The sequence below is a fragment of the Dendropsophus ebraccatus genome, chromosome 14 (genome assembly GCF_027789765.1).
Source record: "Dendropsophus ebraccatus isolate aDenEbr1 chromosome 14, aDenEbr1.pat, whole genome shotgun sequence".
NCBI classification, from domain to species: domain Eukaryota; kingdom Metazoa; phylum Chordata; class Amphibia; order Anura; family Hylidae; genus Dendropsophus; species Dendropsophus ebraccatus.
The window spans coordinates 50185370-50202873 of NC_091467.1; the positions used below are offsets into that span (position 1 = coordinate 50185370).

At 42.5% G+C, this 17504-nt stretch overlaps 1 non-coding gene across 1 annotated transcript; it reads right to left on the bottom strand.

Moving 5' to 3' along the window:
- Positions 1–1897: 1897 nt before the first annotated feature.
- Positions 1898–2086, bottom strand: LOC138773424 (U2 spliceosomal RNA). The gene has a single exon (XR_011360124.1). It is a non-coding gene; the product is annotated as a U2 spliceosomal RNA (small nuclear RNA).
- Between the last annotated feature and the right edge of the window lie 15418 nt (positions 2087–17504).

The following is a 17504-nucleotide window of genomic DNA, read 5'->3' on the forward strand; positions in this document are numbered from 1 at the left end:
TGAGAGCTTAAGAGGTAGAATAGCCATGCTGGCTTGGCTGCGTGCTGAAAAGTAGAGTAAATTCAGAGAAGTAGAGAGGAGGATGTTGAGAGAGTCCCAACCCCAAAAAGTACTCTGCTCTGCAGGAACTTGAGAAGTAGAATAAGTAGAATACTAGTAGAATAGTAGAGAGAATACTTGTGCCTGTGTTTTGAATCCTTGGTCTTTGCAACACCTATTGCCCACTAGTGTCAGGTGACCCGTCCTAGATGGCAACACAAGCCCCAGACCTTGTTACCTGGGATAAGCAGATTGGTCAGAGTTTTCTAGCAACTTTGATCTATCCAGATCAGTTCCTCTTTCTTCAGGATACTGTCCTGCACCTTTAGACTTGTTGACGGTGTGGGCTGGGATGATCCCTGACTTTGTCCTGTGAGTGTTTAGCACTGCATAGTGCTACTTTTAAGAAATGGGACATCACACTGGCACCTCAGCTCTCAACCCCCTCAAGCCCCTGGCACAGACTCCGAGGTACATGGCATCTTGAGGTAGCAAGCGGTCCACCTAGCCAACCCCTAAACCCTTATTCCCTCCGTGTGGTTCTCTGCTCACTTAAAGCGTAACTGCCATTTTAGTGTCATTTTTCAGAAAACAATAAATATCAACAGTACAAGCAATTTTAATAAACTCTGTAATAGGTTTTATTTGACAAAAGCATTTCCTTCTGTACTCAAAAAGCTGTTTTCTTAGATCCCCCCTGACTTCAGAAGAAGCAGGAAAACAATAAAGGATTGGCCCCCCCGAACAACTCCCTTCTCTTAAACCCAGTGCTACTTGTTAAGGAGAAGCCATACAAATCCAGACATTGTATGTCCTTCACTCTTATATGGAGGCCCAGCTATCCTAAAACACTACATCTCCTAATGCCTACCACTGCGCCTGCCTATCTCATCTACAAAACAGGCAGAGCCACTCACTTCTCATCCCCCCCCCATTTACACTGCACTTTTACAAGGCTGACATACATGCATTTTGCAGTGTCTGTCTATCTATCTACCTATCTACTATATCTGTCTGTCTATCTACCTACTTGTCTATATGCATATCTGTATGTCTATCTATAGATAGATAGCTGCAAATTGGTAACTATTTATTAAAGAAAAACTATGGTAAATTCTCACAACCATAGCGGTATGCAGAAGCATACATTGGCCACCAGGAAATCCAAATTGGGCGGTTCAGGGGCGGATTAACTTTACCATAGGCCCCGGGCTGTTCACCAAGCCTGGGCCCCCCCACCCCACTGTAACTATGGCAGCACTAGCCTGGCGTTCATAGTACAGGATAGATAATGTCATGATGTCCAGATTTGTGCAAAATTGCCATAAAAAAACTGATTTTTTGCAAATCATGGCAGAAGTGTAGCCAGGAGACAGTACACCATTGAAAGTATAAGTCTTTTGGGGTGGTCATGGGCCCCCCAGGAGCTCAGGGCCCCGGGCTGCCGCCCAAAACGCCCCTATTATAATCCACTACTGGGGCGGTTTGATTGACACCTACCTGCATCTTCCTTGCTTGCAACCTACCTTTCTACCGACCTGCTTGGTTGCCTGGCTACAACTAAACTGCTAGCCTTTCTGGCAGCTATATACGTCATCACAGCCTTGATGACATCACCAACACTTCTTTGGCAGGCCAGTTGCAAACAACCTTGGCAGTTGGTTGCCATGGCAACAGACACAAACATGTATTTGCAAAACAAACTTTTATTAGGAATGTCCAGCCTTATATTTTGGGGTTCAGCTGTACGCCCTGTTTGGGGGGTGTTTCTTGCAATGCTGTTTCAGGTGCAGCTGACTTTTCTTTTTTAAGGTGCAGCTGCGCACCCTTGAGGGGTTCTGTTTTTAGGTAACTCATTTCGGAATGCACTGAACCTAGAAGCACTGCAATACCAGGCCAATGTCTGGAGAGGACCTAGCAAGCTTTTTCCATCTCCCTCTTCTAAAAATCCCTTTAATATATGGTCCCCAGATAGGGGACGTATCAGATAATAAACTGATAAGAACAGATACTACACTTGATCTTAGCCAAAAGGCCGAGAAGCGAATGAGGCAAGAACAGGACATAACAGTAGAGTATGCTATGACACTTTGCCAAAAGTTGGTATAAATAACAATATGTATAATGCAGATGGTGGAATGGTTAACAAACACTACACTCAGGTCTAGACATTTAGCCTAAACCATACAATTTACAGGGCATAGATGAGCTTAGTCTTAGGATATTCCTTTTACATTGTGAACCAGAAAGTCAAGTGAAGCCCTCCATATAAAGATAATGTGGAATTATATTAGGACTAGAGATGAGCGAACCGGGTTCGGGTTCGAGTTGATCCGAACCCGAACGTTCGGTATTTGATTAGCGGTGGCTGCAGAACTTGGATAAAGCTCTAAGGTTGTCTGGAAAACATGGATACAGCCAATGACTATATCCATGTTTTCCACATAGCCTTAGGGCTTTATCCAAGTTCAGCAGCCACCGCTAATCAAATGCAGAAAGTTCGGGTTCGGATGGACTCGAGCATGCTCCAGGTTTGCTCATCTCTAATTAGGACCGTATAGGGCTTCAGGCCAGGTCTAGTGCAGCATGGCTTTCATGTCATGAGAACTACAAGATCTGCACCCAGCAATCTGGGAATTGTGGAATTGGAGAGACAAACAATGAGTGTCCCAGCCCCTGAGCTGCATCAAAGGAATAAATACTGGAAGGACATGCTGACCGGACCCTCTTACCATACTGGTACTATTGAAGTGTTAGATCCTGCTTCAGAAACTAGTTAGGACTAGAGGACTGCAAGGTACAGGTATCTCATCATGACTACTACACCTCACGTGTAACCCTTCTGCTAAGAAGAAACTGCCTCTATCTAATCTGCTACTTGACAAGAACAATGGGCATCCTATTTTTTGCAACATCTGTGCACCCTGTGGGTCTGCTTTAACAGCATAACAATGGTATACAGTACAATATTACAGGAGTAAAGTGTCAAATAATGCAAGAACACATGAAAACAGGTTACTGTAAACCACATCATAAGGGTACACAGTGGGACACTGCAGCGGTGCAAGGAAACCCTTGCCTTGAGGCCCTATTACATGAAGCGATTATAGACCGTATTTGGCCGATACCGACTGTTACGGCTGATAATCGCATAGTGTAATAGAAGACAGCGATCAGCCGACATGCACGGTGTCGGCTGACCGTTGTCTTTTAACAAGTTGAAATGGCAACGATCCCGGCAACGATACCGCTGCTATCTTCTATGGGCTGCCTGGATGATCTAGCGATCACCCCCCCGCAGCTCCCCATGGCCCCCCTGCTCTTACCCGCTTGCTGATGACGCATGTAATAGCGGCTGCAGCAAGCGGGGAATGAGGTGCGAGCGATGACCTGACAGGTCGGCACTCGTTTGTTCTTCTGAATCGCCCTGTGAAATAGGGGCTTCAGGCTCCCGCAGAGCTTGTCTTGTGCCACACAACACAGCACATTACTTTCCTCCAATTACTAATACAAATGTCATCCTGTCGAGAAGATAACATTGTTGTAAATGATCAATTATATTCCTGATGATCAAAGGTAAGTCATCCCCGGAGCTAATGAGAGATGCCAGGCATCGGGCGCAGCCACCGGATCCATCAGTCCAGGAGACTAATATTTGTTATTAAAGTGTTTTCAGAGAATTCTCCTGATGTAGAGATGTGACCCATCCCTTTGTTACATATGTACAGTATGATACCAGGCTTTACAGGCAGTTAACTGGTAAATGGCTACTGCTATGTATGAGAATTCTTATTACACGGGGTGATTCAGAGGAGCAAGCAAAGGGCGACCTGTCAGGTCAACGCTCGCTTGCTCCTTGTTCCCCGCTCACAGCTGGCACTATTGCACTAGTCGTTAGCGAGCGGGTAAGAGCAGGGGGGCCGTGGGGAGCTGCAGGGGGGCTGCTGTTGTGATCGCTAGATCGTTCGGGCAGCCCATAGAAGATAGCAGTCATCTGCTGCCGCCGCTTCTATTGCACGTAGCGACGGCGGCATGTCGCTGCTATCTAGATTGTTCACGTTTCAACATGTTGAAAGACAACGATCAGCCGACATTGTGCATGTTGTCTAATCCCTGTCTTTAATTGCACAAAGCAATTATCATCCGTAACGGCCTATATCAGCCGAATACAACCGTTAATTAACTTAGTGTAATAAGGCCTTTAGAATGCTAAATGCCAGCCAAAGATACATTTAGAACAATTCCTCTAAGCCAGAAATCTGTTGCTACTGCTGCCCTCCAAACAGGGTGCATGCCAAAGATGCCCCACACATGCACCCTACAGATTTGGCCATGCTAATGTTCAAGCTTTCCCATAACAGCCTACTACTGATTCCTCCTTAATGTAACATGGCACCTGCCATAGATGCCCCCATTACATTGTACCTTCCACAAATGCACTGAAGTGTGCCAGCCGTAACAGTGTGGCAGAAATAACAGTGTGCCCCCATAACAGTGTGCCCTCTTAATAGTCTTACTCTCTTGGATCCTCTGAAACATTGAAAAGCACCATAAAAGTATGTCACATACACATTCTTTCCGAACATTTTGCCTCCGGGAGACGCCCCTATAGCGATGTGTAATGTTGAAAAATAGTATCTAACGGTTTGGCTGTGAACCAAGTTCTTAATTAATTGCCATTGTAATTGCCTTTCATTATCCAAATGAGCACTTAGAACTCACTTCTAAAATCTGCCATCCAGAGAACCATGCACATAGTCACTCATTGCTATACCAATCCTATTCTTTTAATAGTGGACATAAAATGGCATACGCCTTATAGCTCTCTTTATGGTAAAAGATTTCCATGACAATAAGCTGTTTATAGGATGTCCTACTTTGGGGACCAATGATCAACTGTAATCTGTGGTTGATGACAACAAGTGTGTAGTTCCCCTACAGTGCCACCCCTGGTGAAGTAAAGTATTACAGCATTCCCATTAAAATCACTAAACAGTCTATTAATGGATAGATGTGTGGGGTCCTCCATTTTTCGTTCACCATTGATAATGTACAGTATTCGTTTACGATAAATCAGAATAGTCATACAACTACATATATAAATAATTATAATGCTCAATATTATAATGCACCCATAATCTAAAAATCTGAAAAAAATAAAATTATAAAACAACATTGAGTAAACATAAATCTAATCAAAGATTATAATATCCAGCCAATAATTTGTAATATGATCCTTACTCACATAGTAGCAGCTGTCATAGTAAGCATAGTTCCCAGGAAGGACCAGTTCTCATGTGTAGCTGATCTTGGGCTGGGTTACATTCATCAGCGATCTGTACCCTCTACCCGGTTAGTAAATTCTGCTGATTTAGATGATTATTGGATGCACGAAGTTACTATGTAAAAACCTGTAGTCCGATCTTCATCTCATTGCTGCAGAGTTCTTCTTCAGTACAATGAGAAGTGAGCTCCTTCAGAGTCCATATGAACATCCTTAGATGACATGTCGCCTACATTTTTACATGATTTATACTTTGACAAGAGTGTACACAAAGTACAAAAGCTAAGATTGACAAGATATTGTTACAGGTAGAGAAGCCGGGTAAGGGGCACAAAAGTCCCTGCACCTGTTCTGACCACATTTTTTCTGTGACATCTCTCGTTCCCGGAGGGTTGTATTATATGTCACCTCTAAATAAAAATTCACCTGTAGGGTATGAGGCGTTCCAGAATAGGTTGATGAGGTAATGGGGTAAATATCCCCAATACCTCTATAAATCAAACTAAAAAGTAATGGTGCGTTTACACAGAGAGATTTATCTGACAGATTTTTGAAGCCTAAGCCAGAAATGGATTTAAAAAAAAGAGGATGGATCCCAGTCTTTCCTTTATGACCTGTTCTCTGCTTAGAGTCTTTTCCTAGCTTTGGCTTTAAAGATCTGTCAGATAAATCTCCCTGTGTAAACGCACCATAGAATGGAAACCTTAATAAACTGGATAAAATATTAATATATAACGAAAAAAGAAAAAAAAAAATCAAAGCAAAAAATGAAATGCTTAAAAAAATTATAAAAATCTACAAAATGAAACAGCCCAAAGTTACAAAATAAAGGTAAATTTTTTTTAAATAAAATGAAAAGAAAGAAAAATTGAAAAAAAAAAAAAATCAACTATTAAATTAAAATAAGATCTTAAAATAAACTAAAAATAAAACGAAAAAGATAGAAATTTTGCAAAAAAAAGGAGGTAAAAAAATATATTAATACATAAAAAAAAAAAAAAAAAAAAATTTTTATCTATAAAGCGCCAACAGATCCGGCAGCACTTTACAATTCTGGGGGTAACATACATAGACAAAAATAGACATTACAGAGGAGTAAGGCATACATACATGAGGAGTGAGGCCCTGCTCGGAAGTTTCAGCTTACAGACTACAAGGTAAATGATATGAAAAGAAATAAAAGATGATAAAGAAATAGTGAAATATAATAGGTAACAAGAAAATAAAAATGTATTATAGAAAATAAAATAAACTAAAAAAAATCTGAACATAATAAATTAAGGAAACATTTATTAAAAATTAAATAAAGTATGAAATACAAAGTTAAAAAAAAGGCCGTAATAAGGCTATGTTCCTACTTTCGGAACATAGCAGGAAAATGTGGTCGTCTCCTTATATCGAAAATCAAAAAGCGATCTAAGTTGGCCGCTAATATTAATCATGATTAATGATAATAAAAATCAGGAATTACATTTTTTTCCCTCCCCTCCCTCAAAAGGCCATAACTGTTTTATGCCATATGAAGGCTTGTTTATTGCGTGACCAATTGTACTTTCTAATGACATTCTTTCCATACAAAACATATATTGCAAAGCAGAAAAAAAATATTTGTGAATATGAAATATAAGTGAAATATGTTGTTCTTTACTGTTCACTGTCTGCTAAAATTACAATGTTATTCTTTAACAGCTTCGCGACATATGGCATTTATGCTACGAATGCCTGGGCCTGTACGTGGTACATCATGCTATTGCTATGAAACTATAAAGCAAGCTCTGGATCTGAGCTCTTTCATAGCATGCGAGGACTGGCTGCCCCTACATTGGGTCCCGATAGGTTTTACTGAATGCCGAGTGTATGATACTTACCTCCATGTGGTCCTCTGTGATCTTACAGTCTGCCTCAGGAGCTGATCATACTGATCAATGCTATGCAATGGTATAGCATTGAACAGTGTAAGCAATCTAGTGATTGCTTGTAATAGTCCCCTGGGGAGAAATGTTAATTTTTTAAAAAGTTTTTAAAAATATCACAAAGCCTAAAAAAATAAATACACATATTTGGCCCATAGGTGGAATAATAAAACTGTTATAAGAGTCAGAAAAGGGCCATTTTAATCATAATTATTTCTATTCTGACACCTGCTCTGACACAGTGCTCTCTGCTGCCACCTCTGTCCATGACAGGAACTGTCTAGAGCAGAAGCAAATCCCTATAGAAAGAGTACCATGTCAGACTGGAAAGAATACATCACTTCCTGCAGGATATACGGCAGCTGATAAGTACTGGAAGATGAGATTTTGAAACAGAAGTAATTTGGAAATCTGTACAACTTTCTGACACCAGTTGATTTGTAAACACATTTTCACTAGAGTACATCTTTAAAGAGGTTGTCTGGGATAAATTGATAATTAGCGATCCTGCTGGGGCTGCGAGGGACATGACAGTTTTGTATACTTACCTGTCGCTCATTTTTTGTCCTCCAGTCTGTAGTTTTATTGGTACAATTTTGACACTGATCTAACTTTTTGATCCATTTTTGTTTATGCCATTCATCTTCTTCATTCATACTCTTTTGTTAACATTACATTTTAATACGTTTCAACATTTCTGAGTGACCTCAAATGTGTTTTTTTTTTTGTGGTTTACATTTTTTGATTTTAAAAAATAGGAAAAGGTATGATTTAAATTTTTATTACGAAAAGGATTTTTAAATATTTAATTTAAACATTCTTTTGCTTTTTTCATTTAAATTTTTTTTTTTTTTGCTTTGGGTGACTTCTACAGAAAATCATTTGATTGCTTATTCAATTCAATGCATTTCTATTGCAATGAATAGAATTGATTTATTAGTTATTTATCTGCCTACGCCAGACTGTATAACCACAGTGATCTTCAGACTGGCCAGTCAAGGTAACTGCCGAGATCTTGTCAACCCATGAACCACCAATGAGGTGTAGCCATACTGTTTAAATGGTGCTGCATCCTCAGTTGGCATCATCAAGAATAATATGCTTGTCCTGTGTTGTCACCTGGTTAATAATGTTTTATATAAAAGTCTATTAAAAAGTTGTTTAAAAATATCCCATAATCCTAACAGCCATTAAAGAAGAACTCTGTCCTAAACAAAAAATACAGTGTGGGGGAACATAATAAAGAATATGTACTTACCGCTCCCTGTGCCCCTGCAGCACTCAACAGGCTCCCAACTAGAGAGCGGGGACACGGGGACAGGTAAGTATATATTCTTCATTTATGTTTGTTGCCCTCTTAATCTCTGGTAACGCGCTGATGTCAAGTTAAATGCTCAGCCTCATTGTTCTGGACTGACCAGCTCTGTGCAGGTGCAATGTCCAGGTGATGCGGTGATCTTGTCCACTCATTGGTCACTGGAACCGTTCAAGGTAACCTGTACAAGCAACCTGTTTGATAACAATTGCTAAAATGTGTCTGAACCTGCTGAGCACAGATCTGAAGTCTGAACGCCCAAGGAGGGTGCAGGGGCGATAAGATCACCTTCACACCTACACTAGGAATCCTCCGAAAGGGGCAATGCAGACAAACTCCAGGTCATCCAAGTGAACAGGAGGTCAGGGAGCGAGTGAACTTCCCACCTACTCTATCATTATGTGTTATTGTGTATCAGTGACAATGCTTCCTATAAGAAAGATCTCACACGACTGCAGGATCACGACATACAGGTTTGTTTTATAACCAAGGAGACATATAGGTCTGCATAGAAGCTGTGTACACATAAAAGGTTAAGGGTTTTTTTTTTCCAGATTTTTTTCAATTTTATTTTATGAAGACTGTTGCCTCACATAGAGGTAGTATAGCGCATTAGCACAATATAATATAATTCATTGCAAAAGTATACATAGCTTGGAGAGATGCGACTACACGCTGGGGGGGGGGGGCAACTGCTGAGCCAACCGTCCAACATCCAGCAAATCTTACATTGTACATAGTACATTGGCCTTAATTAGGGATGGTCCGATCCGAGTTCAGTTCCGGTTCGTACGAACCTGAACGCTCGGCAATGATTCCTGCTGTCTGCCCTCTCCGTGGAGAGGGTGGATACAGCGGGAGGACTACCAGGAAAACTGGGATACAGCCATAGCCATAGGGTGTACCCCAGTTTTCCAGGCGGTCCTCCCGCTGTATCCACCCACTGCACGGAGCGGGCAGACAGCGGGAATCTGATGCCGAGCGTTCGGGTTCATACGAACCCGAACCTCGGCAGTTTCGGACCATTCCTAGCCTTAATCATCAAAAACATTTAATTTAAATTGTAAAATTGAAATGAATAACGCTGCATACTTACCTGGCCTGACCCCCCATTGCTGCTAGTTTACTGAGCAGCTGGTCCTCTTCTTCACTACTGTTGGTAATGTGCCAGGTGGCCAGGAGACAACGCTGACAGGCACAAAGGGCCAAATAGGCCACTTAAGCCTGGATTTTTCTCATGAAAAAATGATAAAATATAACTTTAATAAATAGTGTTAAAACATGTTTAAAGCATGAGAACAATGTTAAAAAAACTCTACTACCGCAGTCCTATATATCAGTTATATTTATTGTAAGCCCTCACAGGAGACCGGACACATAAATCGGTAGTGGCAGGGGAGCAGGAAGGGTAAGTATAGAGCTTTGTTATTTTCAATGTATTTTATTTGCCCATAGCAACCAATCACAGCTCAGCTTCCATTTTACTAGAGAGTTTTAAGAAATTAATGGCGATACTTGATTGGATTACTGTCTTTGTGTTCGCTGTTTCCTAGGTTGTTAACCCGGTGTTTCTTTTCATGTATGCTGTCTATACAAATGTTACACATAATTCGTATATGTAATAGCTACTGGAAAAAAACCCCCATAAAACTATTGAACAAGACATTAAAAAAAATTATTGTTATGCCTATGCAACTAGTTTATATAACCTCGGTATATAATGCTGTGATAATGGCTGATAACAGAGAGCAACAGTGTAAATATCTTTTCTGGTTCCAACCTTGTACTAATGGCTGATAACAAAGATCAACAGTGTATATATCCTCTGGATATATAATTCTGTGTTAATGGCTGATAACAGAGAACAACAGTGTATATATTTTTCCTGGTTACAACCTTGTACTAATGGCTGATAACAGAGAATACTGGTTTATATATCCTCTGGATATAATCCTGTGATAATGGCTGATAACAAAGAATAACAGTGTATATATCCTATGTATACAATCCTGTAATTATGGCTGATAACAGAGAACAACAGTGTAAATATCTTTTCCGGTTACAACCTTGTACTAATGGTTGATAACAAAGAACAACAGTGTATATATCCTCTGTATACAATCCTGTGATTATGACTGCTAACAGAGAATACTGGTGTATATATCCTATGTATACACAGTGGCGGTCTTTGGCACCAAGCACCCCAAGCGATCGCTTGGGGCCCCCAACATCCAGGGGGGCCCCCACGACCCGCTCTTGTGCTCAAGACTGCTGGACAGGGCCGCTGCCCCGCTCACTGCTGCCATCTGAACTGTAACTATGAGCACTCATAATGAGCGCTCATAGTTACATGCAGCAGCACTGACAGGGTGGGAGATATTGGCTCCCTTCCTGTCAGTCACTCTTGTGGCCCCAGGAAGGGTTTTCCCTGCGGTCACAAGGGGCAGCTTTGTCCTTGAGGTGCCGGCGCTCCAGTGATATCACTGGAGCATCGGCGCCAGGACAAGGGGAGTGCGGCCTCTTGTGATCGCAGGGAAAACCCTTCCTGCGGCCACAAGAGTGAAGAGAAGAGGAGACGCCCGGACCCAGGTGAGTATAAGTGTTTGTTTGAGTGTTTTATACTATATGGGAGGGGGAGCACACAGGGGTCTGTTTAACTGGTGGAGCTCACATCGGGGGTCTATATAAATGGGGGGAGCACACAGGGGGGCTATATAACAGAGGGAACACACAGGGGGGGGCTATAGACTACTGGGGCTTCACAGAGGGGTCTATATACTACTGGGGCAGCACACAGGGGGCCTATATACTACTTGGGGCAGCCAAATGGGGTCTATATACAACTTGGAGAGCACACAGGAGGTCTATATCCAAGTGGGGGAGCACACAGTGGGGCTATATACTACTGAGGGAGCACACAGGGGTCTATATACTACTGGTGGGGCACACAGGGGGTCTATATACTACTGGGGGAACACACAGGGGGTCTATATACTACTTTTGAGGCACACAGGTGGTCTATATATAACTGTGGGAGCACACAGGGGTCTGTATACTACTGGGGCAGCACACAAGGGGTCTATATAATACTGGTGGGGCACACAGGGGGTCTATATACTACTGGGGGAACCACACAGGGGGTTTATATACTACTGGAGGAGCACATAGGGGTCTATATCCAAGTGGGGGAGCACACAGGAGGTCTATCTCCAAGTGGGGGAGCACACAGGGGGGCTAAATACCCCTGAGGGAGCACACAGGGGGCCTATATACTAGTGGGGGAGCACACAGGGGGAATATACAACTGGGGGCAGCACACAAGGGGTCTATATACAACTGGGGCAGCACACAGGAGGTCTATATACTTCTGGGGGAGCACACGGGGGGCTATATATAACTGGGGGAACACACAGGGGTCTATATACTACTGGGGGAAGCAAACAAGGGGTATATACTACTGGGGGCAGGACACAAGGGGTATATACTATTGGGGCAGCACACAAGGAGTATATATTACTGGCGGTAGCGCACAAGGGGTATATACTAATGGGGGCAACACACAGCGGTCTATTGTTTTGGAACGCGTGTTGAGGGGGGGGGGCCCAGACATAACTTCGCTTGGGGCCCCAGAAATGCCAAGATCGCCCCTGTGTATACAATCCTGTAATTATGGCTGATAGCAGAAAACAACAGTGTTTATAGCCTCTGTATACATCCATCAAGATCAGGATCTTTACATAATCTCTTCCAGACACCTACTGGTTAAAGGTCAAAGGGTTAGGTGTGTTTTTCCATCAACAACACACAGCTCTGATCAAATGGGTGGCACGTGATTGAAGAGAGTCCCCGCACTGATCAGTCAATCATCACCTACCCTGTTGTTGGTGAGAAAACCCTTTTAAATAGCTTATCCAGGATTATTAAAAGCATAGCCATTTTCTTGGAAAAACAGTACCCCCCTTGTCCTAAGGTTGTGTGCGGTATTACAGTTAAGTTCTATTCAATTCAATAAAACTGAGCCACAAACCTAACACGAGGACAAGAATTGTGCTGTTTCTGAATAAAGACGGTCATGTTTTTCTATGTCTGGGCAACCTAGCTGCTTTCTTCCAGAAACAGCGCTACCCTTTGCCTCAGTTTGTGGGTGGTATTGCAGCTTAGTTAGATCAAAATAAATGGGGAAAAGTGTTTTTAGGAGAAAGCACCTATGTTTTTTTTAACCATTGATGACCCTTTAAGTGATTATGAGCTGACCCCCATTGACCACTGCCGGCTGTCACTGGCTGCAGTGCTCAGGTTGACATGACAGGTCATCGCTGGAGGCCAGATGAACAGAAACCATCAACCAGAAACGTGTCACTATGGGAGTGCCAAGGGACCGGTAAAGTGAGTGTATCGGTTGTTTTTTAAACTTTCAACTTTTACACAGATCTGTGATGAATTTTGCTCCAAAACCTGCACCTGCAGCAACATCCGCACTGCTTGGACTTGATTGAATTGCAAGGGGAAATTCTGAAATAAATCAGAGATCAATGAATAACACAAACCAACATATTTGCACCGAAAGTTTTCCCTCTGTTGTGCTAATATCTGATGTATGTTCATATGCAAACCTTTATTAAGTAGATGTACCAAAACCAGGGTTGGCCTTACGGGTGTGCGACCTGTGTGACTGCACAGAAGGCATCACCACATAAGCGAGAACCCTGGTATTGGCTCTTTGTGCTGTCAATTATTTTTGTGACCACCTATTACACTGGAGCAGCACACAGGGGCCTATATTATTGGGGTAGCACACAGGAGACTATACTACTGGGGCAGCACACAGGGGCCTATACTACTGGGGCAGCACACAGGGGCCTATACAACGTAGTGGCTGTACAGAGGGGCCTGATACTATATGGGGGCTTCACAGAAAAGCCTAATACCATATAGGGACTGTACAGTGGGGCCTATATAATATAGGGACCTTAAAGGAGAAGTCCGGCGAAAATTTTTATGAAAGTATTGTATTGCCAGGAGAAGATTTCATAGTGGCCTGGGCTGGATGGAGAGAAAAAAGAAAAGTAAAAGACTAATCAGGGATGCCCCCTTTGAGGCACTGGTTGTAACTGCACAGTTTGTGGCTGTATTATGTAGTGGTATCATTGGTAATATATTTCTGTTTTCAGTAGCTGTTTGGAGGTAATATTTAATCAAAGTATGATGGCAACAATGTTATAAATTGATACTGTGTGGGGGCACTTTGGGGGCATTATACTGTGTGTGGAGCACTGTGTCAAAGTGGTGGTGGGGGAGCCAAAAGCACATTCTACACAAGGTGCGATCTACCCTAAGGCCAACCCTGGCCAAAACCACAACGCTTTTAAGAGATTTATGTTACTTATATGTTTGTCTGTGTGTGTGTGTTTTTTTAAGAAATTGATTTAGATGTTTGGGACAAACTTCTAGCAGATGTGGTTGGTAAATCCACAATACCAGAATGTAAACCTGCCTGGGATAAACATATATCTGTCCTAAGGCTATGTTCACACAACGTGAACGACCGGCCGTTCTGTGACCCCGGCCAGGTCACGGAACGGCCGGTCTCTGCACAGATCATCCAGTACTGGCCGGATGATCTTTATGGCCGTAGTGTTCTGATGCGGGCGCATCAGCGCGCGCCCGCATCAGAACTCCCCATAGGACACAATGAAACAATCAGTCGGAGCCGCTCGCTTCACTGTGTGAACTGACAGGGTTTCCTACGGCTGCAATTCACTGAATTGCGCCCACAAAAAACTGACATGTCAGTTCTTTGCGGCGCCGCTAGGGGTCCTGGCCGGAGCGCATACGATGTGTATACGCTCTGGCCGGGATCCCATAGAACAATAGGCTATGATCCCCTCCGCACAAAGTATGGCCGTGTTTCTTTTATTTTTAAGAAACACATTTTTAAGGTATAAACCCACACACCGTATATGGAGAGTATTTACTGCTGCGATACGCAGCAAACTCGCAGCATATTAGATCTAAATAATTGAACACAGCATCAAATCTGTACCAACAAATCTGCTGCGTATTTGTTGCGTATCTGCTGCGTATACGGTCTGTGGGTTTATACCCTTAGGGTGGCATTTATTAAGTCCGGCGTTTTTTACGCCGGACTTATAAATGCCCCCGCAGCTCCGGCGCTACGGAGATTTATGTAGAGGCGGACTGCCTCTACATAAATCCCGTGCGCGCTGGTGCGCACCGCCGAAAACCTACGCCAGCTGAGGACTGGAGTAGGTTTTCGGCATACATTTGGGCGGAACGGATGGTAAATCGCGCGGACTCTAAGTCCGCGCCCTCCGTTCCGCCCACTACACGCCCCCTTTCCGCCCCCCCTGGCGAACATTTTATTCGCAAATCGGCCATTTGCGAATAAAAAAATACGCAAATCGGCACTTTCCGCCGAAAATCATCCGTTCGCCGGATGATACATGTGGCCCTTAGGGTAGCTTCACATGTACCGGATCCGCAGCGGATTTCAGGCTGTGAGTTTCCAGCAAAATCCGCTGCAGTTTCTGTAGTGTGAAGCTGAATGGCCCGGCCCCTTTAACCCCCCCCTGCCGCCGCCCCCCATACATTACCTGCTCAGCGCCGCGGCTGTGTGAAGCCCCCGGCTCCCCTTGCTCCCCAACAGCCAATCAGTGCTAATGAGGAGTAAGGGGAGCCGGGAGCTTCACACAGCCGCGGCGCTGAGCAGGTAATGTATGCTTTGGGCCAGGGCTGGGGGGGGATATGTTAAAGGGGCCGGGTCCCATACACTCAGTGGTTCCGCTGCGTGTATGGGAGCCATTCAGCTTCACACTACAGGATCCACAGCGGATTTTGCTGCAAACTCACAGCGTGAAATCCGCTGCGGATCCGGTACATGTGAAGCTACCCTAACAATGTGTTTCTCTGGACATTTGTGTTTTATGGGGCTTTTTTTTTTGCATTTTACGTCAATCCCATTTTCAAGCGTGTATGTGCAAAAACTTTATGCATGTAAATTGACCCCAAACAAGTACTGAACACTTTTTTTTTTTTTTACGGCTGGTATAATTACAGCTGTAAAATTACCTGTCAGATGTTTCCCCATCGTGATCAATGCAATGCAATGGAGCAGAAAATTTATGGTTTTTTTTTTTATGTTTTACTACTGTGAAAACCCATAAATCAGTTTCTGCGTGAAAATCTCTGCTGCAGGTGAATAAGATTTTTTTCTTTATTCCAACGCTGAATTTTCATGCGAAAATCTGCACTTCAAATCTTGGTCAGTTTCGCTGTGTTTGAAAGTAGCCTTAAGTGACTCATGTCATATAGCCACCCGTCCTGCGGCCCTCCTCCCCTCCATGCTACATAATAATTTACTACCTCCAAAACTCTACTTAAAATTTGCATAACCGGCTACTTTCGTGGGGGGTGGGGGAGTCCTCCTGAGATGGATACAGAGAGTCACACACAAGCGATAGGAATGTTGGTGGAGGTGTAAGGTTGCAGAAGAACCTGACTGTGGTGTGGAGCTCGTCCCTTGACTTTGCTGGTTTTCCACTTGATCATGGAGGGGATTGCTGGGAAAGTTCTTGTGGTAAGGGGCAACAATCTCATATTCTAACCTAAAATATAATACTAAGGTTGTGTTCACACATTGCAGTTTCTTTGCGTTACTGTTGCAGTACATTGGAAAAAGTACCTGTAGCACTTTAGCCATGGGAAACTGCAACTTGCAGAACATGTTGAGAGTTGTAGTTTTGTCGCAGCTGGTGAGCCTTCCGCTGAAAGTTGTAGTTACACAAAAACTACATGCTATTACATATCACATAATGTATCATTCTGGCTTGTAGACATGTAGCAGAGCTGAATTTCTTCATTAAACCCATTGATACATTATTTTATCCAAGTAACAAACTCAGCTGTCTTGTTTATACAGATATAGCAGAGCTGATTTAGTATTTTTGGCTAACTCTATAGATTCAGAGGAAAATACAGTATATGAGCAGTTAAAAAACAAAACTTTATACAGATGTAGCTGAGTTAAACAGGTGGCTCCTTGGAATTGCAGTATCTGTAGGTTTGCCAGCAGCCCTATGTAAAAGCGTAAATATGTTGGCACCATAAACTGCACTTGTATTGATTGTGTTCTATGTTTCCATATAGCAGAGCTGAATTTCTCTTTTTCCTAACTTCATTGGGACTAAATTATATGTATATATTATATATTATATGTATAATGCTTAGGTTTAAACTATGATAAACCTCATATGATGCTATTGCAATATCATTATATGCTGTGACAAACTCAGCAGCACTATTCATAATATACTGTCTATAGCATATACCATTTGTATATATACTGTATATACAATATCATGATGCCAAGCTGAATTTTCCAGCTCAATTCTTTGTGACTCTCTAGTATCTATAAATGTGTGGTTTTCCCTATGTAAATCCACAAATATCATAGATGAAATTTTACAAAACTGAGCTGCCCTGGAGACACAGTGATAGCAATTGCTAAAGTGCTAAAGGTCATTCGTAGACCCCCTGCAACATAGGAAGACACATATATTATAGATTTAGTAGTAGTAGTAGTAGTAGTAGTAGTAGTAGTAGTAGTTGTAGTAATAGTTTTTCCTGTGCACCAAATGGCAAACTCAGCTCTGCCACATCACTTATTGCTGAAATGACAGAATAAACATTTAGGGGGGGGGGGGAATCTACAGAACAGAATAACAGGGGTTACATCTACAAAATTATTTTCGAGCAAGTGATACTTTTTATAAGCTGCACAAAATATTTCAGCTGTTTCCCAAAAAATATCATTAGGCGCAAGTGCCTTGATAACTCTTGCACAATGTTTTTGCACAATTTTGCCTAAAACAACTTGGCAAGAAAACTATCGCTGCACAATTTTTTTACGTAAAAATGTTAAAAATTGCACAAT